Here is a 23577-nt window from a genome sequence, read left to right as displayed (position 1 = left end):
AAGGCTTGATTTTTAGACAGTGGAAGCAACACCATTTTTAGACATGGAATTTCATCCCGAAACTCATCCTGGTGTCTGTTTTTGCATTTGGTTTCAAACAAAAAATTTGGCTTCAAAAAACATTTTGGTTCCTGAGCATCATTTTTCCTGACCGCGGAGTCACGCGTTTTCTTCTCCAGGCACCAAAAAGGCTTGATTTTTAAAAAGGGGAAGCAACACCATTTTTAGACATGGAATTTCATCCCGAAACTCATCCTGGTGTCTGTCTTTGCATTTGGTTTCAAACAAAAAATTTGGCTTCAAAAAACATTTTGGTTCCTGAGCATCATTTTTCCTGACCGCGGAGTCAGGAGTTTTCTTCCCCACGCACCAAAAAGGATTGATTTTTAAAAAGGGGAAGCAACACTATTTTTAGACATGGAATTTCATCCCAAAACTCATCCTGGTGTCTGTCTTTGCATTTGGTTTCAAAAAAAAAAATTGACTTCAAAAAACATTTTGATTCCTGGGCAGCATTTTCCTGACCGCAGAGTCACGCGTTTTCTTCCCCAGGCAACAAAAAGGCTTGATTTTTAGAAAGTGGAAGCAACACCATTTTTAGACATGGAATTTCATCCCGAAACTCATCCTGGTGTCTGTTTCTGCATTTGGTTTCAAAAAAAAAAATTGGCTTCAAAAAACATTTTGGTTCCTGGGCATCATTTTTCCTGACCGCGGAGTCACGCGTTTTCTTCTCCAGGCACCAAAAAAGCTTGATTTTTAAAAAGTGGAAGCAACACCATTTTTAGACAAGGAATTTCATCCCGAAACTAATCCTGGTGTCTGTTTCTGCATTTGGTTTCAAAAAAAAAAATTGGCTTCAAAAAACATTTTGGTTCCTGGGCATCATTTTTCCTGACCGCGGAGTCACGCGTTTTCTTCCCCAGGCACAAAAAAGGCTCTATTTTTAAAAAGGGGAAGCAACACCATTTTTAGACATGGAATTCCATCCCAAAACTCATCCTGGTGTCTGTTTTTGCATTTGGTTTCGAACAAAATATTTGGCTTCAAAAAACATTTTGGTTCCTGGGCAGCATTTTTCCTGACCGTGGAGTCACGCGTTTTCTTCTCCAGGCACCAAAATGGCTCGGTTTTTAAAAAGTGGAAGCAACACCATTTTTAGACCTGGAATTTCATCCCGAAACACATCCTGGTGTCTTTTTTTGCATTTGGTTTAAAAAAAAAATTTGGCTTCAAGAAACATTTTGGTTCCTAGGCATCATTTTTCCTGACCGCGGAGTCACGCGTTTTCTTCCCCAGGCACCAAAAAGGCTCGATTTTTAAAAAGTGGATGCAACACCATTTTTAGACATGGAATTTCATCCCGAAACTTATCCTGATGTCTGTTTTTCCATTTGGTTTCAAAAAAAAAATTAGCATCAAAAAACATTTTAGTTCCTGGGCAGCATTTCCTGACTATGGAGTCACACGTTTTCTTCCCCAGGCACCAAAAAGGCTTGTTTTCAAAAAATGGGAAGCAACACCATTTTTAGACATGGAATTTCATCCCGAAACTCAACCTGGTGTCTGTTTTTGCATTTGGTTTAAAAAAAAAAAATGGCTTCAAAAAACATTTTGGTTCATGGGGATCATTTTTTCTGACCGCGGAGTCACCCGTTTTCTTCCCCAGGCATCAAAAAGGCACCTCGAATCCTGACAATATGGTCTCCTGCTTGAGCAGGGGGTTGGACTAGAGAACTTCAAAGGTCCCTTGTCCATTTCAGGCAGCAGCCTTGAGCAGGTTAATTAAGGTCACAGAGCTGAGATTATTAACTTTCCCTTAGCAACTTGCAGGGAATCACTGTGCTGCCGAGAAAAACAGCTCTGGAAGAAGTAGCCTATTTAAGCAGTTTCCCTGCCCTATGAGAGGGCAGGAAAGTGTGTGGAGGGTGACGGATCAGGACAGGCATATTTTCTGTAATGGTGAACAGATGACACACAGAGATACAGATACAGACAGAGAGAGAGAGAGACAGAGAGAGAGAGACAGAGAGACCCGTGAAATCGTAAATTTGGTTGCAAAATTATTTTTAGCACCATTGTAAATGCAAACAGCTGCTGCCGGAGGCAGTCAGTAAACGAGGACTACCAATAGTACAATGCAAACATCACAACAATCATACAAAATGGGGGATGGGGAAAAGAAATAAGTACAGATTGGGAAAATAATATTATATCCATTTATACATAAAAGAATATTATAATTATACCGAGCATATTAAGGTTGGAAGTTGGAAGATTAAAAAATAATATCTATATGTAATTGTATTATTATTATTGTTGTTAACACTATGTAAAAAATCAGGGGTGGGCTGCTGGGGCTTTGCAGGGGTTCGGGACAACCTCTAGCTAAGATTCTGTGCAGTTCGGAGAACCCCCAAATCCCACTCCTGGCTGGCGTCTCCCCATCCCTCCCTTCCCCTTCCAGGAGTCCCCACGTGGCCTGTTTTGGGTGCAGGTAAGTGCAGGGCATGCATGGAAGCTCGGGGAGGGCGAAAAACGGGCCTACCGGAAGTTCAGGAGGGCCTCCGGAGCCTGGGGAGGCCGTTTTTGCCTTCCCGGAAGCTCAAGGAAAGCCTCCAGAGCCCAGAGAGGGCAAAAATATTTCCACACCCCACCGTGGTGCAGGAGGCTGACTAGGCCACGCCCACCATGGCCATGCCCACCCAGCAACCGGGCAGAGAACCCCTTGCTAAAATTTTTGAAGCCCACCCCTGTAAAAAAGTGTATTGACCCAGTCATTACACTGTCCACAAAAAATGTTGGTTCTTAAAGGAAAACTACAAAGAAAACATATACCCCCCCCCAAAAAAAATATGGGATGAGATTTGATCTCAGAGGTGAGTCCATTATTAATAAAAGGACTTAGCAATTGGACTGAATATTTGTCCTTGCAAAATACAGAACAAAGTGTGAGTATTGTTTACAAACAAAAGGAAGAAGAAAACACTTTTCCTGGGTTTGAATTCATGCTAGCCAGGCACGGGGACTTATTTTTTCAGATGTTTGTGGTCCCAGGCCAATCTAATGTAAATGAAGCGGGCTCTGATAGATGACCACTGGATAACTTTCTATTCACTCTATTCTAAAAAGCAATGGATCCGGTTGGAAAAAGTACAAACTCAGCTAAAATCCTTTTGATACTTTTAGGAGGCCTCTAAGTTGTCAGAAGACAGGAACATTCTAATGACATACAGCTTAAAGGTTGGTTAGGTCAAGGGTATCCACATGAGCTATAAGTTGTTTATCATCAGAAGATAATTTGAATCTATGCTCCAGTAATTTACAGAAGAATTATGATTGTTTGGCAAGAATAATATGAAACTTAGTAATTAGGAAATGTCAATTAAATATAACAAATGTATATGACCATATAAACTGATGAGTTAACAGAATCCTTTGTTTGAAAATGTATAAAACTGTGATCTCAGAATCATAAGTTGTTCAAAGCTTCATGTACAAAACTGGCTCTGAACCTATTGCGCAATACACTGTCTCTGACTAACCTAAGAATGTTGTGTTGGTCTCACCATTCCACAACAAATCAAAACACAGAAGGAGGGAAAACTATTTTGTAATGTTTGTAGATTCAAAGCACCTCTCTTTTAAGCAGTAGGACTGAAGTGTTTGAGAAATTCGGATAGAAAGCAAATTCAATAACAACCAAAACACATCAATGAATAAGCAAAAAGTTTAAGGCCTGATAACAAACGAATCAGGAATTTGAACAATATTTGAATAATAGGCATAAAACATGGGGGGGGGGAAGAGAATAAATCTTTGCACTGAACAAAACGTGATGGTCGAGAGAAGCAAACCTTTATTAAGCACCAGAAGATGTCTTCTACTCGATGCAAGCTTTCTGAATGATTGTTGGAGAGAAGCACTTTAACACAGGTACTTATCTGCAAAATCATTTAGCAATAAAAAAGAATGCACCTAAATAAAATCCCAGTTTGAGTTATGGTGTGGGAGAAAACCCAATTCGTCACACTGAAAGGTTCTTGGATGCAGAGTTGATGCATATCTGTCCTTAAAGAAAAAGAGAATAAATTAAACCTAAACCCAGTTAGAATGAATGCTGGGCTATCAGATAGAGACAAAAGGCTACAGGGTTTTGGACTTCGGCGTGAAATTAAAGAAATACACATAATGTTGCCCATTTTAATGAAAAAGAAAGGATAACCGAAGATAATTGAGCTTTAATATCTAGGAGTTAGTAGAAATCATCTAAGTTTTACCAACAGTCCCTACATCTACTTGGAATAATGGTGGGTTTCTACTGGTTCGCCCCGGTTTGGGAAAACCGGTAGCGGTGGCGGCAGGAAGCTCTGCCCACCCACCCGGATGTCATCACGGACACTCTGTACATGCACAGAAGCGCTGCACAGGAGTGAAACAAGTGCACACACGCATTTGCTCACAGTTCCAAACCGGTAGCGAAAGTAACTGAAACTACTGACTTAGAAGAATCACAAAGGGAAGCATAAAGTATTAATATTAATGGAAATGATGACATGGGACAGTCAGAAAGGGTTTCCGAAAGGGGATATGAGAATCTGAAATGGCACCGGGTTCAGGAACAGCTGCTGAAATGCCATCACACCAGGTCCCAGCCTTGACATGAAGACAATCTAAATGACCAAGGAAGGAGGACTTTGTACTGCTAGAACAAAGGATGGGCCTGGCCCAAGATACAGAGAGAAGAACAGGGACTGCTGGCAGAAATGGAGGGAAGGAATAGGATCTTTGCTCAAAAGCCAAACACAGAATCTAATAGAACCACCAAAGAGCAATAAAAGTCCTAAATTGTCTTGAGGTACAGATGGTTCTTGACTTAAATTTGTAATTGAGCCGGCCCATTTAGAAGGGACCTTATAGGTCAGGGATGTGAAACTCGATTTCATTGCGGGCCACATCAGAGTTGTGTTTGACCTTGCGGGGAGGGGCTGGGGGGGCGTGTGGCCGGGTGGGGGGAGGAATGGCCAGCTCAATGTCTCTCATTGAGGCTCTGTTTTCGGCCGTGATAGCCTCCTGCAGCCCTCTGCCAGTGAAAACGGAGCCTGGGAGAGCTCTGTTTTCACTGGCAGAGGCACCGTGGGCTTGTCCTTCGCTGTTTCCAGGGAGGGCCAGATCTAAGCACCTTGTGGGCCAGATCCAACCCATGGGCCTTGAGTTTGACACCCTTGTTATAGATCATCTAGTCCAACCCCAGCCCAAGCAGGAGACCCTTCATCATTTCTGACAGGTGGCAGTCCAGTCTCTTCTTGAAAGCTTCCAGTGATGAAGCTCCCACAACTTCTGAAGGCAACTTCTGTTCCATCGGTTGATTGTTCTCACTGTCAGAAAATATCTCCTCATTTCCAGATTGCGATTACGATCACAATTTGTGAGGGTTCTTAAGGAAGGCAACCATATGATCGATCTGTTTAACAATCCCTATCCCTGCTCTCTGTGTTGCCCAGGCCAGGATGGCGCACCTCCCAGCTTACATGTGGAATACAGTAGAATAGAAGTTTGCTCCCTATAATACATCTACCTAATATGCAAGTAGTCTGGGTTTGAATCTAGAAAGGGTATGGCTAGCTGACAAGGGCTAAATAGCTTGAAATAGATATATACTAGTCTCTCTTTATTTTTTTTTGTCAGTAAAATATAAATTCGACACAAAAATAGTTTGTCGTGAAAGCGACTCCTTGCAAGGGCTCCTGGATTGGGTTTGAAAAGTGAAAGCAGAAGCAGTACGCTCCATCCCATAGTTGGGTAGACCAGGTTGCCCTGATAGACCGGTCTTACTGGAAAAAAACACTTAATCTCTTCCCTGGTATAACCGACAAAGCAAGGAGGGCCCATGGTTTAGAGGTTAATACATCTACCTAATATGTAAGTAGCCTGGGTTCAAATCCCAGAAGGTTATGGCTAGCTGACAAGAACTAAATAGCTTGAAGTAGATCTATACTAGTCTCTCTTTATTTCTTTGTCGGTAAAATATAAATTCAACACAAAAATAGTTTGTTGCAAAAGCAACTGCCTACAAAGGCTCCTGGATTGGGGCTGAAAAGCGGAAGTGGAAGCAGCACCCTCCGTCCCATATTTGGGTAGGTTGCCTTGATAGACTGGTCTCACTGGAAAAATATAAAAACAGGGAAGAAAACTCCACAATTATTTACTTATGATTTACATAGTTGGAAACATCCGCAAGAAAACAAGCAGAGGTGGGATTCAGCCGGTTCGGATTGGTTCACCAGAACCGGTAGTGGAAACCGTAGGTGGGCTCGTCTACCCACCCCGGCTCTATGCCATCCTATTTAGGCACATTTTTGAGGCTGGGTGCATGTGCAGAAGGTGTGAGCGCCAACAAAGCACATGCGCCAAAGGCGTGCATGGTCACATTTGCGAACCGGTAGGGAAAGTAAGTGAATACCAGTTCGAAGTTGTGGGAGTTTCATCACTTGAGACTTTCAAGAAGAGATTGGACTTCCATTTGTCAGAAATGGTCTCCTGCTTGAGTGTGTGTGGGGGAGGTTGGACTAGATGACCTTTAAGGTCCCATCCATCTCTGTTAATCTGTAACCACCCCTGAAAACAACCAAGCTCAGAGAGTACCAAGGAGTCCATAGTTCAGCCTGGAACTACAAATAGTGTCTTCTATTGGTGCTTAAAGTACAGTTTGAAACTTCCATAAATTCTAACAACGGTAGCAATAGAGCCCAAGACAGCTGTGTGCAAATAATGGTTCTGTGGTTTATTTTTTGAAAAACAGAAATAGGATTCTTATTGTATGTATGCGTGGTTTTTCTCTTTTTCATATGCTGGCATCTGTGAGACTCTGTAGTTGTGCTGCTGATACTCCGAGGTGGTCCAAGAAACGATAATAGGAATCTAAAAATAAATATGACCCGCAACGATTAAGTGATGGCCAGAACGTTGGCTGCAATAATAACGTTACAATTATAAAAATAATTGACAATCGAGGAGGGAGAAGATGCAATGAAAAGACACTTTGTTATTCCTGAATGAAGCAGATGTTCGATGAACATGTGTTAGAATTAACAAAACACAGCCAGCCACTTGAGCAAGTAATTTCTAGTCAGGGTGAATAGAAATACATTAAATAAGAAAAACATTTTTCCCATTTGAAAAAAAGCACTTAAAGTAATATTGTGCATCATATGTTCTATGGATTTTTTTCAGTCATACAGGTCATGGATGTCCCACAGCTGCTTTTTCAAGAGGCAACTGGACTCTCTTGTTTTTTCTTTGAAGACGTTTCGCTTCTCATCCAAGAAGCTTCTTTAGCTCTGACTGGATGGTGAGGAATGGAAGGATTTATACTCCTTGCAGACATCTAGTCATTTGCATTCTTTTAGAGAGTTGTGCATTGTATATCTTATTTTTATTACCTTCCAGATACATCTGAAGAGAAAAAAAAATTGCCAAGGTGTCACGAAAGTTGAACATGGAAGTCATTTTTTGGAAGGGCCTGGTGGCTCAGCAGACTGATAGCATTGTGATTAACACTAGCTGTCTGCAATTACTGTAAGTTCGAATCTCACCAGGCTCAAGGTTGACTCAGCCTTCCATCCTTTCTAAGATAGGTAAAATGAGGACCCAGTTTGTGGGGGCAATAAGCTGACTTTGTATAAATATACAAAAGTATGAAGGCTATTGCTTATTGCTTAACGCATTGTAAGCTGCCCTCAGTCTCCGGAGAAGGGCGGCATATAAATCAAATTTTTAAAAAATAAAAATTTTCAGAAAAAGACTCAAGAAGATGTTTGCTAAAACCAGAAAAATGCACCTCTGACTAATAAATATTTTTTGCTCCTAATTCAAATCATAACTGTTTTTTTTTAAAAAAAATTCATTATTTGAAGGGGTTGTAAATAGAAGGAAAAATTACTGGCTGGAGCTTTGAATTCTATCCTATGAAGTAAAGCCAATTAGTTATTTTTTAATAGATAGATAGATAGATAGATAGATAGATAGATAAATAGATAGATAGATGATAGATAGATAAATAAATAAATAGATAGATACTGTAATAGATAGATAGATACTGTAGATAGATAGATAGATAGATAGATAGATAGATAGATAGATAGATAGATAGATAGATAGATGATAGATAGATGATAGATAGATAAATAAATAGATAGATACTGTAATAGATAGATAGATAGATAGATAGATAGATAGATAGATACTGTAGATAGATAGATAGATAGATAGATAGATAGATAGATAGATAGATAGATAGATAGATAGATAGATAGATGATAGATACTGTAGATAGATAGATAGATAGATAGATAGATATAGATAGATAGATAGATGATAGATAGATAGATAGATAGATAGTTAGTTAGATAGATAGATAGATAGATAGATAGATAGATAGATAGATAGATGATAGATAGATAGATAGATAGATAGATAGATAGATAGATAGATAGATAGATAGATCTGAAAATACTTCATGCATTAATTACTTATTACAATTCCTGGAATTGGATCCAGTAACTGAGATTGTGCAGAGCTGAACAATTTTTGAATAGGACACATAAATTATCCTATAGATATTTATTATTGCTATAAATATAAGTAAATAAATATTAGATAAATTACTATTTATTTATTATTATATGTCCTCGTGGTGCAGTGGTTAGAGTGCAGTACTGCAGGCTACTGCAATTTGGCAGTTTGATCCTGACCAGCTCAAGGTTGACTCAGCCTTCCATCCTTCCGAGATGGGTAAAATGAGGACCCAGATTGTTGGGGGCAATAGGCTGACTCTGTAAACCCGCTTAGAGAGGGATGGAATGCACTATGAGGCGGGATATAAGTTTTATTGTTATACAAAAAAGTCAGTGTTATCTAGTGGTTAAGACATCAGACTAGAAAGCGGGAGACGATGAGTTCAAGTCCCACCTTAGGCATGAAAGCCAGCTGGGTGACTTTCGGCCAGTCCCTCCCTCTCAGCCCAACTCACCTCACCGTGTTGTTGTTGTTGTGGGGAAAATAGGTGGAGGAAGATGTGTTGGATATGTTCGCCATCTTGAGCTATTTGTATGAATAATAAAGGCAGAATACAAATAAATAAAAATAAAATAGAGAAATGATCCGATTATTATCCATTTTTTCCTTCTTCACTTTTGTACCACATGATGTGATTTAAAAAAAAAATTAAAATAGTGACCACGATGGGGGTGATCAAAGGTTCTCCTGTCCAGGGGTGGGTTCTACTTATCTTTACTACCGGTTTGCAATGGGAGCATGCACGCTTCTGCACATGTGCAGAAGCCTCTGTGCATGCGCAGATCACCCGTGATGATGTCGTGGTGGGTGGGCGGAGCCTCCCGCCAGTTTTACTGCCAGTTCTATAGAACCAGACTGAATCGGGGGCAACCCACCACTGCTCCTGTCCTGTTCTGTTCTGCAATGCACCTAAAACCGGTGGAGCTGTGAACACACCATCATGGTGACTATTCTGAATTTTTTGACCGTATCCCATGGATAGCCATGTTTTTAGCCCTTCTTCCAATCCTTTGAGCTTCAGTCTTCCCCACTGTGGAAATGGGAGAGTTTGAATTTCTTGGGGATGGGTGTCCGTCCCCAGAGAGGGTCAAAAATCAAGATGGTGGCTGAAACCACATAACCAAAGCCTGCCCCCTTTTTAATGAGTTACTTGCCTTTTTTTTTTTTTGTCTTTTCTGCAACAGATCTTCCTGGGTGTGTCTCTTTTGGTTACATTACTTGATGTTATCCTAGAGTCCAGGTCTCTCCAAACCTGGCAACTTTAAGACATGTGGACTTCAACTCCCAGAATTCCTCAGCCAGCCATGTCCACAACTCTGAAAGTTGCCAAATTTGGAGACCCCTCTCCTAGAGTGGAGTAATAATTGGAAGAAAAAAATATGAGACAGGAAAGCTAATCAAATATTCGGATCTCAGACCTATACAAAGTTAAAGATTTTTCGGTTCCTCGAATAAGAAAAAAAAAACACGATTACAGTTGCTTAAGTGAGATGCTTTTAAATTGTGAAAAGTGTGTTTTTATTGAGGCTGTCGACAGTGGTGAAATCCTCTGAAGTCTGCTACCAGTTCTGTGAGTCTGCTACTGAGTGCACGCCCATGCAGTGCTAAAAAAGGAACAGTTTGAAGCCTTCCGAGTCTGCAAAGGTAAGTAGAACAGCGAGGGGGGGAATTCCTCTGTGCCACGCGATTTAGATTAGCTAGAAAGCAGGAAATCTGACGAATCTAGCTAATATAAATCGCGCATCACAGCTGATCGTCGCCCAGCTGATTGTTGGAAATACTGGTTCACCTGAACTGGTAGCATTTTTTACTACCGGTTCGCCTGAACCGGTCTGAACCGGAAGCATTTCACCTCTGGCTGTTGAGACTCAGAGGGCCAGGAGCAGAGGTGGTATTCAGCCGGTTCGGATCGGTTCAGGTGAACTGGTAGTGGTGACTGCGAGTGGGCCTGGACGTAATACTGTCCTATTTAGCCACGTTTTCGAGACCGGGTGCATGTACGGAGGGCTGGGCACATGTGCGCATGTGGCAAACTGGTGGCAATAATATGTGAGACCCATCCCTAGCCAGGAGGCAGATGCAAAAAAATGAGGAAAACGGCCGTGATTCCATTTATTCTGTTGCTTGCTAGGCAGCAAGGTCAGAGTGCCCTTGAAAACACATTCATGTTCTATACCAGGGGTCTGCAACCTTAAACACTCAAAGAGCCATTTGGACCCATTTCCTACAGAAAAGAAAACACCGGGAGTCACAAAACCTGGGTGGGTGTGGCCTACTCGACGTCATTTACTCCCACCCAGTCACATGACACACACACACCAGCCAAGCCTACCCAGGTTTTGTGGTTCCCAGTGTTTTCTGTGGGAAACAGGTATCTCTCTCTGTGTGTCTCTTTCTCTTTCTCTGTCTCTCTCTTTCTCTCTCTTCTCTCTCATCTCTCTCAGGCCAGGCGAGGAGTGACTGGAAGGGGAGGGCGAGGGGTGGAGCCAGCCAATGGTGGGTTCAGCGGATAGGAAGCCACAGCAGGAGGACAAAAGAGCTGCATGCGGCTCTGGAGCCACGGGTTGCTGATACCTGTTCTACACCACCAAGACGTAGCTTACCAGGAGGCCGGAAAGAACTAACTCAGAAGTTGCAAAACTTTGCTGCTTTGCTAAACTGCACAGCTTGATGGCCTAAAATGGTGAAACTGTAAGCAAGAAGTGTTTGTACTATAATCTCTTCTGAATGCAGTTGGAAGGCTTTGTAAACCATATGTCTGCTTTTGACAGCCTGTGCTGATGAATTTATAGGATTTGACAGCTTCGCAGAGAATGAGTGAGTGAATGCCTTGGCATGGAGACAAGCTTTCCCTTGTTGAGATGCAGAGTCCCAGATGGTGAAAAGAACCACAGGGACGGACATCCCAATACGCCCTGCCCGAGAATGCAGTTTGGGCTCTTTGCATTCTTCTCTTCAGAATCTTGGTAGAACAATGCAACTGCAAATATTTCAAAACTTCAGTTTTTTAACTTACCAGTGGCTAAGACACTGAGCTTGTCGATCGAAAGGTTCAGCGGTTCGAATCCCTAGTGCCGTGTAATGGAGTGAGCTCTCGTGACTTGTCCCAGCTTCTGCCAACCTAGCAGTTTGAAAGCACGTAAAAAATAAAAGGGGAAAAATAGGGACCACCTTTGGTGGGAAGGGAACAGCGTTCTGTGCGCTTTTGATGTTTAATCATGCCGGCCACATGACCACGGAGACGTCTTCGGACAGCGCTGGCTCTTCGGCTTTGAAAGAGAGATGAGCACCGCCCCCTAGAGTCGGGAATGACTAGCACATATGTGTAAGGGGAATGTTTACCTTGACCTTTTATATCTCAAGAAAGAATTTTTTTAAAAAAATTGTGCTTTGGTGCAAGTGACAAGCAACAGAATGAGCACCAAAATCCAAAATTTTGGAGAGTTCCCAGAGACCAGTACTCCCGCAGCAAAGTGTAAACCAGGTTCAATTTTAATTTTTCTATAATCCTCTGGTGTTACTCCAAGGCATGATTGGAAAATTAAATGGCAGCCTATCCTGACCCAGTTTTCTAATTCACTATGCAATATTGTTGCACAGCCCCCTTTCCCCCCAAAAAAAAATTCATCAGGAAGGCAGTGGTGGGATTCATCCAGTTTGGGCTGGTTCATGCAAACTGATTGTTAAATTGCTGGCTGGCCTGTCCCGCCCCTCACCGCCCCTTCCAGGAGTCCCCACGTGCCCCATTTTGGCTCTGAACCACCCAAAATTTCCACTACTGGTTCTCCAGAACTGGTCCGAACCTGCTGAAACCCATCTCTGGTGTGAAGCTCAGGGACCAACCTGGTTTGGTCCAAAATGCAATTGAAATGACATGAGGAGCATCCCCATTTTTAAGCTATTTCCTCTCTTTCTAAATATTTACTTTCAGACTACTCATCACCACAGTTCCTAGGTGGTGTATAAATACCAAAAAGCGAATAATAATAGAAAAGGCTTAAAGGGTTAGAAAAATCTAAACACCAGTGTAGGCTAAGAAAGATATGTTTTAAAACCTTTTTAAAAGTCAGGGTCTACCATTATCAACTTTTCTGCTGTTTCCATTGTTTATCCCTGGCCTTGGAAAAAATGTTGAATGAAGTTCTTCAGGCAGCAGAACCTGACCAAGCAAAAATAGATCATCAGTATATCTCAGGCAGGAGCCAGGATGGGTAATGGTTAAAGCACCAGGGTAGAAATCAGGAGACTGTAAGATCAAGTCCTACATGAGGAAGAAGAGGGGGTCAGCCTATTCTCTAAAGCACCTGAAGGCAGGACAAGAAGCAATGGATGGAAACTAATCGAGGAGAGAAGCAACCTAGAATTAAGGAGAACTTTCCTGACAGTGAGAACTATCAACCTGTGATGGCAGAAAGTAAACTGTCTGAGGAGAGCTTAATTCAGGCAACTGGAAAAGAGCCAGTTCTGATCCCAGCCAGCTTGGATACTACGGAGTCTCAACCCGCCCCCCCTCCTCCATCGAAGCTGCCAGACAGCCAAGATCAGACGATCGTGCTACAACCCAAGAAGAGAAAAGATGAGTATTCGGGGGTTTTGCCAAAATCCGCAGAGGCTGAGTTTCCCTTCCCGAGCATTCAGGGGAAGGGGAAACTCCTAAGTGAATTGAGGAGGGCAGACTGGCTATGGGACTGGCAGCAGGCCAGGCCCCAAAAAGCTTCAGGGAAGCCACTCGAGAGCCCCATAGATGAATTGAAGGAGAAATTTGACCGTGCCATCCTTCAGGGGGAGGGGCTGGATGTCAGCACCCCAAACTACATTCGTTCCAGTGCTGACATAAGGAGGAGAAAAGGGGGCAGCTGGCAAGAGGACGCTTGACTCTTCACCTACTTATTTTCCCTGAAGATAATATCCCCTAGGAGATGAGATGGGAGGGGGGACATTCCTGGGAGCTGAAGTAGTAGATATGGGGAGAGTGATTTGGAAGAGGGCCAATGAGACGCAGAGAATTGGGGAATGGAAAGGGAAGGTTTGAGGTCAGGAAGTCAGTGTTGGCTACGATGACAGATTGTCGTGCTAATAAATGAAAGATTTCATCAAAGACTATTTGTTTGGAAATGCAATTTATTTTGAGATGACACTGAAACCTGACACAACCAGTGGAACAGATTGCTTCAGAAGTTGTGGATGCTCCAACACTAGAGGTTTAAAAGAAGTGATTGGACAACTATTGATCTGAAATGGTATAGGGTTCTCTGCTTGAGCCGGGGGTTGGACTAGAAGACCTCCAAGATCCCTTCCAACTCTGTTATTCTGTTATGAGGCACAAATCCAGCTGGATGACCTTGGGCCCATTGCTTTCTCTCAGCTTTAGAAGGCCAAGGGCAACCCACTTCTGGGGGAAAAAAAACAACCTTGCCAAGAAGGTCTTGTCTAGGACAGGGGTCTCCAACCTTGGCAACTTTAAGCCTGGTGGACTTCAACCCCCAGAATTCCTCAGCCAGGAATTCTGGGAGTTGAAGTCCACAAGTCTAAAATTTGCCCTGTTTGGAGAGCCCTGGTTTAGAGCCATGAGCAATATCAAGCAATTAGGAGGTCATGACTTGATAAAGAGATATTTCAATGTAGGCCTGAGGCTGGTTCCCTCAAATGGAGCCAGGGAGGAAGCTGAAACAGATGAGGGAAGCCCCTTCTTTCCCCAGATGTCCATTCAGATCAGTGGTGAAATCCAAATTTTTTTTACTACCGGTTCTGTGGGCGTGGCTTGGTGGGCATGGTGTGGGCATTCTGGGAGTTGAAGTCTTCCAGGCTTAAAGTTGCCAAGGTTGGAGACCCCTGGTCTCGGAAGTCACCAGGAATGACTCAAATTACACATAAACACACACACCTATACAAAAACCTCAGGTAATTTGGATCAAGAAGACTTTTCTAAGGGATGGCTGTCCCTTCAGAATTCATAAGCACTTCAGCAACTCTCTAAGGCATTCCGAGCACTTCCCTTACAGAATCTCAGTAATCCATGCGTAATCCATGTAAGACGCCCAGGAATCTCAATGAGCGTCGAGGAAGAAGCTTGACCTGCTGGTGTGATGCGTGTCAATCAGACTTTACAGCTGGCATTTCTGAAGTCCATCAAAAAAATTCCTTGGCCTTTTCTTCTCACTGTGACGCAAAGACGCCTATTTTAAGGTACGTTGCTGTTGCCTCGTCTCTGATGGATCCATTGAAAAAAGCATCTTAAAGTTGCGGATAATTTAGTTGTGTTCAGTTGTTTAAATGCTTCCGGGACAATATGATCTGCCCAGCTTAGTTACAGAATAGAGTTGGAAGGGACCTTACTTGGAGGACTTCTAGTCCAACCCTCAACTCCAGCCATTGCAGACTATTTCCATCTGCTGCAGGCACCTTCCAGCAGTGAAGTCCAGCCGGATCTATTCGGCTCGTGCGAACCGGTAGCACCGGTGACAGGAAGCTCTGCTCACCCGACAGGATGCTCCGCCCACTTGCCGGGACACCACCCACCCGCCAGGATGTCATTACATCCCATTTTTTACCCTCTGCGCATGCGCAGAAGAGGCTCACACGTGCATAGCAAGTGAGCAATCCCGTGTGCTCCTTTTCCCGAACTGGTAGCGAAAGTAAGTGGATTTCACCGCTGGCATCTTCTAATTGCTGTCTCATACCTCTGTGGTCCTTTTGGTCTGAGCCACAGGAGAGAAGAAGGGACACCTGGCCCTTGAAGAGGTATTAGTACTGGCTTTATGTGAGCTCCTTCTGTGCATGGGTTTAATAGCAATAGCCCATAGACTTATAGACCACTTTACAGTGCTTTACAGCCCTTGCTAAGCAGTTTACAGAGTCAGCCTATTGCCCACAACAATCTAGGTCCTCACTTTACCCACCTCGGAAGGATGGAAGGCTGAGTCAACCTTGAGCCTGGTGAGATTTGAACTGTCAAATTGCATGCAGCTGGCAGTCAGCAGAAGTAGCCTGCAGTACTGCATTCTATCCACTGCACCACCAGTGGGGAATAATTGATCGTATTATTTCCATTTACCTGGGTATCTTAAGCCCCTCCAGCTTCCCCTAAGAGGAGGAGATGCAGAGGTAAGCTCGTAGTAAAGGAGGGATTTTGGAAAAGATAATGGAGAAAATATCCTGGGATTTGGGGGCAATTTTTTCCCGTCTGGAAGGAGCCTTCCAAATTTTCTGCAGGTCTTTTAGGGAAATAACTGTCACACCCATTTGGGTGTGCGTAGCATAGAACCATACTCTTAAGAGATGCTGTATAACCCATTTTAATCCTCCGGGTCAATTAAGGATTAATTAATTAATTAATTAACTAAGAGAAGCGAACACACCACAAAGCCAGTGTTGCAAATGCTGCAACAATGGTGCCCACACATGTCTGCCCGACATGTGGCAGAACATTTCGTGCCCGTATAGGCCTTACCAGCCACCTGCGGACCAGGGGTGGGTTCTAAAATTTTTTACTACCGGTTCTGTGGGCATGGCTTATTTTGTGGGCGTGGTTTGATGGTCATGTGACAATTCCTTAGGATTTAGCAGAGGTACTGGTCTACCAGGCTTTTAACTGCTTGCAGAGCTGTACCGGTCTACTCATTTGTTTTTGGGGGCACCGGTCTACTCATTTGTTTTTGGAGGCACTGGTCTACCAGAAACCAGTCTACCCGTTTATTTTTGGAGGCACCGGTCTACTCATTTGTTTTTGGAGGCACTGGTCTACCAGGCACCAGTCTACCCGTTTATTTTTGGAGGCACCGGTCTACTCATTTGTTTTTGGAGGCACCAGTCTACCACCATACTGCCTTTTAACACTGATCAGCTCTAGGGCGGCCCTTTGAAAACCCGTGGCAATAGTTTAAACAGTTTTTTTCCTTCTAGCTGATCAGCTGGGGCTCGGGAGGCAGCAAATAGATTGGGGGCGGGCCAAATAAAAGGTAAGAATAATGTGGTGGCAGGCAGCTCCTGAACAAAGAGAACTAGTTCAGTGACGTCATATCATCACCGCTACCGGCTCGGCAGAACCGGGCTGAACCATGAGGAACCCACCACTGCTGCGGACACATCGTGGATAGCCCACAACCTGTTAAAGGTCAAGGTCCTCTTTGAACATGAAGGATGGACGAACATCATCAATTAAGGATGGAGGTGAGAACTGAACCCGGCACACTAGAGTTTATTTTTAGCTGCAGCTCTATATTGGTGTGAACTCATTTTGTGCTACGCATGGGAAGATTCGAGATGTTGATTATGGCTTGTGATTTGCTCCTCCAACCCTTATCCAGGAGGAGATGATGATGAGTAGATGTTTTCTCAGTTTTTAGTCAAAGGAGACGTATCCCTATAAGATCAAGAGCACATTCACGGCTGGAGGACAAAGTTAGAAGAGGTTTCTGGGACCTTGGAGGCATTGGTGAAATCCAATTTTTTTTACTACCGGTTCTGTGGGTGTGGCTTGGTGGGCATGGCAGGGGAATCTCCATTCCCACCCCACTCTGGGCCCAGCCAGAGGTGGTATTTGCCGGTTCTTTGAACTACTCAAAGTTTCTGCTACCAGTTCTCCAGAACCTGTCAGAACCTGCTGGATTTCACCCCTGCTTGGAGGACTACACAACTGATGGTCAACTAGATTGGTTCAGAAACATCTGATAAGAAATCCAGTTTCTTTTATTCTAGGTCATAAAAACCAAACACATTAAAGTCAGAGCAATTTTATCAGCCCCTTCTCCTGGTTGCAGGACATGAAGCATCCAAAGGAAGTTAGCACACATACACTTCGCTCCTAGGAAATCACCAGTGTTCTTGTTAGGTGTGAAATTATTCTCTCCTTGAGTTGCTTTTAAGGAAGGGGTGGCTAAACATGCCACAGAAACGGCTCTCTGTGTTGTGGAACACATGGGATGAAAAACAACGGGAGCATTAGGGATGTCTGTGGGGGGAAAGAGGTCGAAAGAGTGGCACTATTGCACAATCCAAGCTGCACTGTTTTTTTTTCCCCTGCAAGATTGCATGCAATGCACATAGAAAAGGATCAGTTAGTCCATTGCAGCTACCAATTTGACTTTTTGATTCCTGTCTCCTGCAGACGCACATTAGCCCTGGACAAGCTTTGATCTGCTCTGCAGTTTTAAAGGGCTCCTCAGATATCCAGGGTGTGTCACTGGAAGGAGCCCACAGACAGGTAAGGGCAGTGCTTCTCAACCTCAACAACTTTAAGATGTGTGGACTTCAACTCCCAGGAGCTGAAGTGCACACATCTTAAAGTTGCTGAGGGTGAAAACCACTGAATTAGCGAATAACACAGTGTCCCATTGTTAGAAATTCTGTTTATATAAAGCACCACAGAGCAAACAAAGAGCACAGTCACCATGTGCTTTACTGCTCAACTATACACCTGTAACAGGAAACTCTACTCTACTCTATAAAGTATATACCATAGATCCAAACTTATAAATACTGCCATCTACTGGCTGAATACTGCTGTAGTTGTTGCATAGAAATACATTCCAACAATGAATTCCAGCACCCATTCAGCCCGCCTTCCCAAGGTGTGCCGTTTCATTCCGCACAAAGTTGTTTCACAAACCAGGTTTGACACTCTTGGTCTGCCTGTAACAGCACACAAGCCAGCTTTCCTAACAGCTGGGAGGTTGTGCCACTGCAATTAGTAGGCAACGAGCAAATAAATGCGCTGGATAAAATTGCCAGCCAATTTGCAATGATGCACTCATTACCTGATGATTATCGGAGTGATTTAACACAGCTGGTTTTCTCCAGGCCTGGCAGGGCAGTAGGAGAAGACTATTTAAATCAGCTCTGGTTGCAAAAGCCATCCGAGCCTCTCAGAAGAGTTATGGCAAAAATCTAGGCAGCCTGTGGGACATTGTGGGGCGCAAAGTCACACTGACCTTATCCAGAAGCGTGTGAGTTTTAAGATAAATGTTGGTAGGCCCAGTATGTGGGCTGTCTGTGCTATTCTATGGTAGTTTTTTCCTTGACTGCAAACACAATTTCGTAATGGGTACAAAGTTAATTTGGACCGGTTGCCAAACCAGGCAGGAGCTGCTTGTCACTTGTGTGATTTCTGAGGTCTGTGGTATAAATTTTGCTTTTTGCAGCCCACTGCTGCTTGTGGTGTGAATATTAAGTGAGGCCCTCCAGTATTGGCTGTGATTATCGCACAATTGAGGTCTGTGCACCAATTACTAGCTTAATCACTGGAGTTTGAAAGATCACACGTGTCCTGTCATTTTGGCTTACAGCTGGGCTGCCTTCTCCAACTTTTGAAACACTGACAGCTCCGCCGTCATTTCATATCGCACATCTCCAATTAAGTCGTGGCTTGTTTTTGCTGTGATTCTTTGTCGCGCCTTCTCTAGTGCAGCGCCTGCCCTCCAGCACAGCTTCCCTCCAAAGAGGGAAATGGCTGCCACCCTGATGACCTTACGAAACCTGCCCCTGTGTGTTGTGTCCGTGTTTTCCTTGGAAGCAGACAATCTTTTTGAATGCAGGTTATCTTCGACTTATGACCACAATGGACCCCCAAACTCCCATTGCTAAGCAAGGCAGTTGTTTAATGAGTTTTGTTCCGCTTTATGACCCTTTGTTTTGTCACACATGTTAAGTGAATTTTTGCAATTGTTAAGTGAATCTGGCTTCCTCCATTGGCTTTGCTTAAATACCATCCCAGTTGCCAAGCAAAAGAATGTTCATCATAAGACTGTAGGGATGCTTCAATGGCTATAAGTGCGATAAGTCACTTCTTTCAGTGCCATTCAAATAGTCACTAAATGAACGTTTATAAGTCAAGGACTACATGTATGCTAAATATATATATATATATAATGGACAAATTGATCAGACTAAATTGTAAGGTACTTTAATCTACTCTGATGTCCAGCTTAAGGGCTTTCTTTCTCTTTCTTTCTTTCTTTCTTTCTTTCTTTCTTTCTTTCTTTCTTTCTTTCTTTCTTTCTTTCTTTCTTTTTCCTTCTTTCTTTCTTTCCTTCGTTCTTTCTTTTTCTTTCTTTTCTTCCTTCCTTTCTTCCTCCTTTCTTTCCTCCCTCCCTTCTTTCTTTCTTTTTCTTCTTTCTTTTTCCTTCCTCCCTTCCTCCCTCTTTCCTTCCTTCTTTCTTCCTTCCTTCCTTCCTTCCTCCCTCCCTCCCTTCTTTCTTTCCTTTCTTCCTTCCTTCTTTTTCTTTCTTCCTCTCTTCTTTTCTTCCTTCCTTCTTTCTTTCCTTCTTTCTTTTTCTTCTTTCTTTCTCTTTCTTTCTTTCTTTCTTTCTTTCTTTCTTTCTTTCTTTCTTTCTTTCTTCCCTCCCTCCCTCCCTCCCTCCCTCCCTCCCTCCCTTCCCAATATCCAAGAATGGATTATAATTCCTGTTGTTGTACAGATTGCCCTTTCTCTCAGCATCAAATTTCGCACAGTTTTTTCATTATCATCAAGTTAAACCCAACAAGGTTAGAAATTCATAGCTAGAGGCTGAACAGTTAAAAATTTAAAACTAACTAGCATAGTGGTAACTTTTGTTACGGATACCTAGAGATCAAAACTAAAAGAAAAATTATGACTTTGTAAGCCTGTACGAAACAAAGGAGGAAATGTTGCTTTTGCTGCCTCCCTGTTTGTGTGTGTTTGGCGTTGTGATGGGAGTCATGCGGTCTTAAGAGGATGAAAAATTCCTGCCTTCCTTCCTTCTGTGCCAGAGATAACCGAGCACATCTGGACCTGAGCAGGTTAGGGAAGCTTGATCCAGGGTGCATTAAATGCCGGTGTTGAATTATTCATGCTTTTGGCTTGGCTCAGGAGGTTTTGTCTGCAGAAGGAAAGTGAGGCCATAAATCAGTCAAGCAAAGAGCCAACTGAGGGGACAGCAGAGCACAAGTTGTTATTTACTGTAAGTTGCAGAACCCAGATGGCAAACAAAGAGCTCAGCCAGACATGGAAAATGGAACACGAAGGCGCCAACAGCCACAGGTCTGAAATCTGGTTCTGGAGCAAGAGAGGAGAGCCTGGTGTCTCCAAGCATCGAATGGATGGAGTTCACAAACTCCAATTCAGTCAGTGATGGAAGGCATTATAATGATGGAAGGAGCCATAGTGGCGCAATGGTTAGGTACTGCAGGCTACTTCTGCCGGCTGCCTGTAATTTGGCAGATCGAATCTCATCAGGCTCAAGGTTGACTCGGCCTTCCATCCTTCCGAGGTGGGTAAAATGAGGACCCAGATTGTTGGGGGCAATAAACCTTTGTAAACCTCTTAGAGAATGCTGTAAAAGCACTCTGAAGTGGTATATATCAGTGTTATTGCTATTGCCCTTCCTTCCTTCCTTCCTTCCTTCCTTCCTTCCTTCCTTCCTTCCTTCCTTCCTTCCTTCCTTCCTTCCTTCCTTCCTTCCTTCCTTCCTGGCACAATGCTTAGAATGCAATATTGCAGGTTGATTCTGCCCACTTTCTGGACTTCAATCCTAACCGGCTTAAGGTTGACTCAGCCTTCCATCCTTCCGAGGTGGGTAAAATGAGGACCCAGATTGTTGGGGGCGATAGGCTGACTCTGTAAACCGCTTAGAGAGGGCTGTAAAAAGCACTGTGAAGTGGTACATAATTCTAAGTGCTATTGCTATTGCAGGCAAAACTCTGCTCACTGCCAGGAGTTCGATCCTGATTGGGTCAAGGTTGACTCAGCCTTCCATCCTTCTGAGGTAGGTAAAATGAGGACCCAGATTGTTGGGGGCGATAGGCTGACTCTGTAAACCGCTTAGAGAGGGCTGTAAAAAGCACTGTGAAGTGGTACATAATTCTAAGTGCTATTGCTATTGCAGGCAAAACTCTGCTCACTGCCAGGAGTTCGATCCTGATTGGGTCAAGGTTGACTCAGCCTTCCATCCTTCTGAGGTGGGTAAAATGAGGACCCAGATTGTTGGGGGCAACATGCTGACTCTGTAAACGCCTCAGAGAGGGCTGTAAAAGCACTGTGAAGCAGTACATAAGTCTAAGGGCTATTGCTATTATATCCTAGCCACATTGGACGCAACCTGGGGAAGAAGAGCGTACTTTTTTTCTGGGATGTCCCTTCTTCAAATTGTCAAGTATTTCTTGGGGCCGCTAATCAGTAAAAACCAAGTGTGGGAGACTGTGTGAAACCAATGTTCTGAATGTCCCGGGAGAGGCAGGTCCAGGAGAACTTCAGAGCTTCAGAAAAGAAGCTCCAGAATAAGAATTAGCTCCATTTTTCAAGCATTTTTTTCCTCTTCTATCGTAACACTGGTCTACAAATTTTGGGAAATTATCGACCTCCGAGATAAAATGTGTTAATGAAGATATATTGGTAATGATTGGTGTGGCACCATTCTCATGGAAAGTTAGGAGCATAATCCCACATCCCCCTTCATAATTTTGAATTATTCTGAGGCAAGGGTGAAATGCTCCCGGTTCAGCCCGGTTCAGTCAAACTGGTAGCGATGACAGGCTGGTGGTACGGACAACTGGTAGCAATGGCAGCTTGAGGCTCCGCCCACCCGCTCAGTCGTCGTTACTTCCTGGTTTTAGCCATGCAGCGCGTGCACTCCCGAACCGGTAGGGAAGGTAAGTAGATTTCACCCCTGTTCTGAGGCAATTTTGACCTTGTACAATTTTGTACAATTTTGAAATTGTATCTTGGAAACTGGAGCCAATTAATACTGGGGACTTAATTTTCCTTTATTAGTGATCCAATTTTGGTAAAATTAAGCTATTTTATTTCCAAGGCTTTCTCCTTGTAGGCCAGTGTAGTTGGGGTGCTCCAGTTGGCTATCCCCAATTCTGATTGGTCATGGTGCGCTCATGGCATGTCCCTAGACAGTAGACACGCTTGCTGGGGAATTCTGGGAGTTGAAGTCCACACATCTTAAAGTCTTCAAAGTTGAGGAACACTGCCCGAGACAGCTACACCAGTCTGCTTTGCAGGTACAGTATGAGGATAACAAAGTAGGGAAATTGTGACACCTTTCCCTTCTTGGAAGAAGGGTAAAAATAATCCCTACGCTGCTGATAGCTTTGTGGGAGAAAAGAAAGGTGAACAGATGCAGCACCAGGAGTGGGCTTCAAAAATTTTAGCAAGGGGTTCGCTGCCCGGTGTGGCCATGGTGGGTGTGGCCAAATCGGCCTCCTGCACCACGGGAGGAGGGGCTTCCTCCAGAAGCTTTCCTCGAGCCTCCAGGAGGGCGAAAACGGCCTCCTCAGGCTCCGGAGGCCCTCTGGAGGCCAGAAACGGCATGTTTCTGGCCTTCACGAACTTCCGCTAGGCCCGTTTTCGCCCTCCCCGAGCCTCCGCGCACACCCTGCACTTACCTGCATCCAAAACGGGCTGCGTGGGGGACTCCTGGGAGGGGAGGGCTGGGCTGGGCTGGGCTGGGCCAATCAGGAGTGAGATTTGGGGGTTCTCCAAACTGCACAGATTCTTAGCTAGAGGTTCTCCCAAACCCCTGCGAACCCCCAGCAGCCCACCCCTGTGGGGCACCACCTCTGAATATGGTTTTGCTGGCAGTTCGTTGGACTAAGAAATCATTAATCATTCCTGTGTCTGGATCCACCCACATGAGGACCAAAAAAAAACCCCAAATCCATTTCTTCCAGCTGCTTTGCCCAGGAATTCTTGTCTCAACTCCTTGATATATGAAGTTTCTTTTAAAAAAACAACAACAAAAAATGACTTGCCAGAGTCTTTAGAGAATGGTCACCAGATTTGGAACAAGCCAATCCAGTGTTAACTTGCTTTCTGTATCTCAGGTCAAATTCTTTCTAGGGTTTCACCTGGGAATCACTGGACCCTTCCCTGAATTAAATCAGAGACTGGACAGGGTATGAATTACTTTAGATCAGCAATCACCAACTGATGGTCCATGGATTACTGGTGGTCCGCGAGAAAATTTTGGCGGTCCACAGAAAAATTATTTGCATTTTTTATATTGCATTAAATCAGAAGTCCTCAATCTATGGCCC

The sequence above is a fragment of the Pituophis catenifer genome, unplaced genomic scaffold (genome assembly GCF_029215685.1).
Source record: "Pituophis catenifer annectens isolate HBS135680 unplaced genomic scaffold, rPitCat1.0.hap2 SCAF_6, whole genome shotgun sequence".
Lineage (NCBI taxonomy): Eukaryota > Metazoa > Chordata > Lepidosauria > Squamata > Colubridae > Pituophis > Pituophis catenifer.
This window is presented reverse-complemented; position numbering follows the sequence as displayed.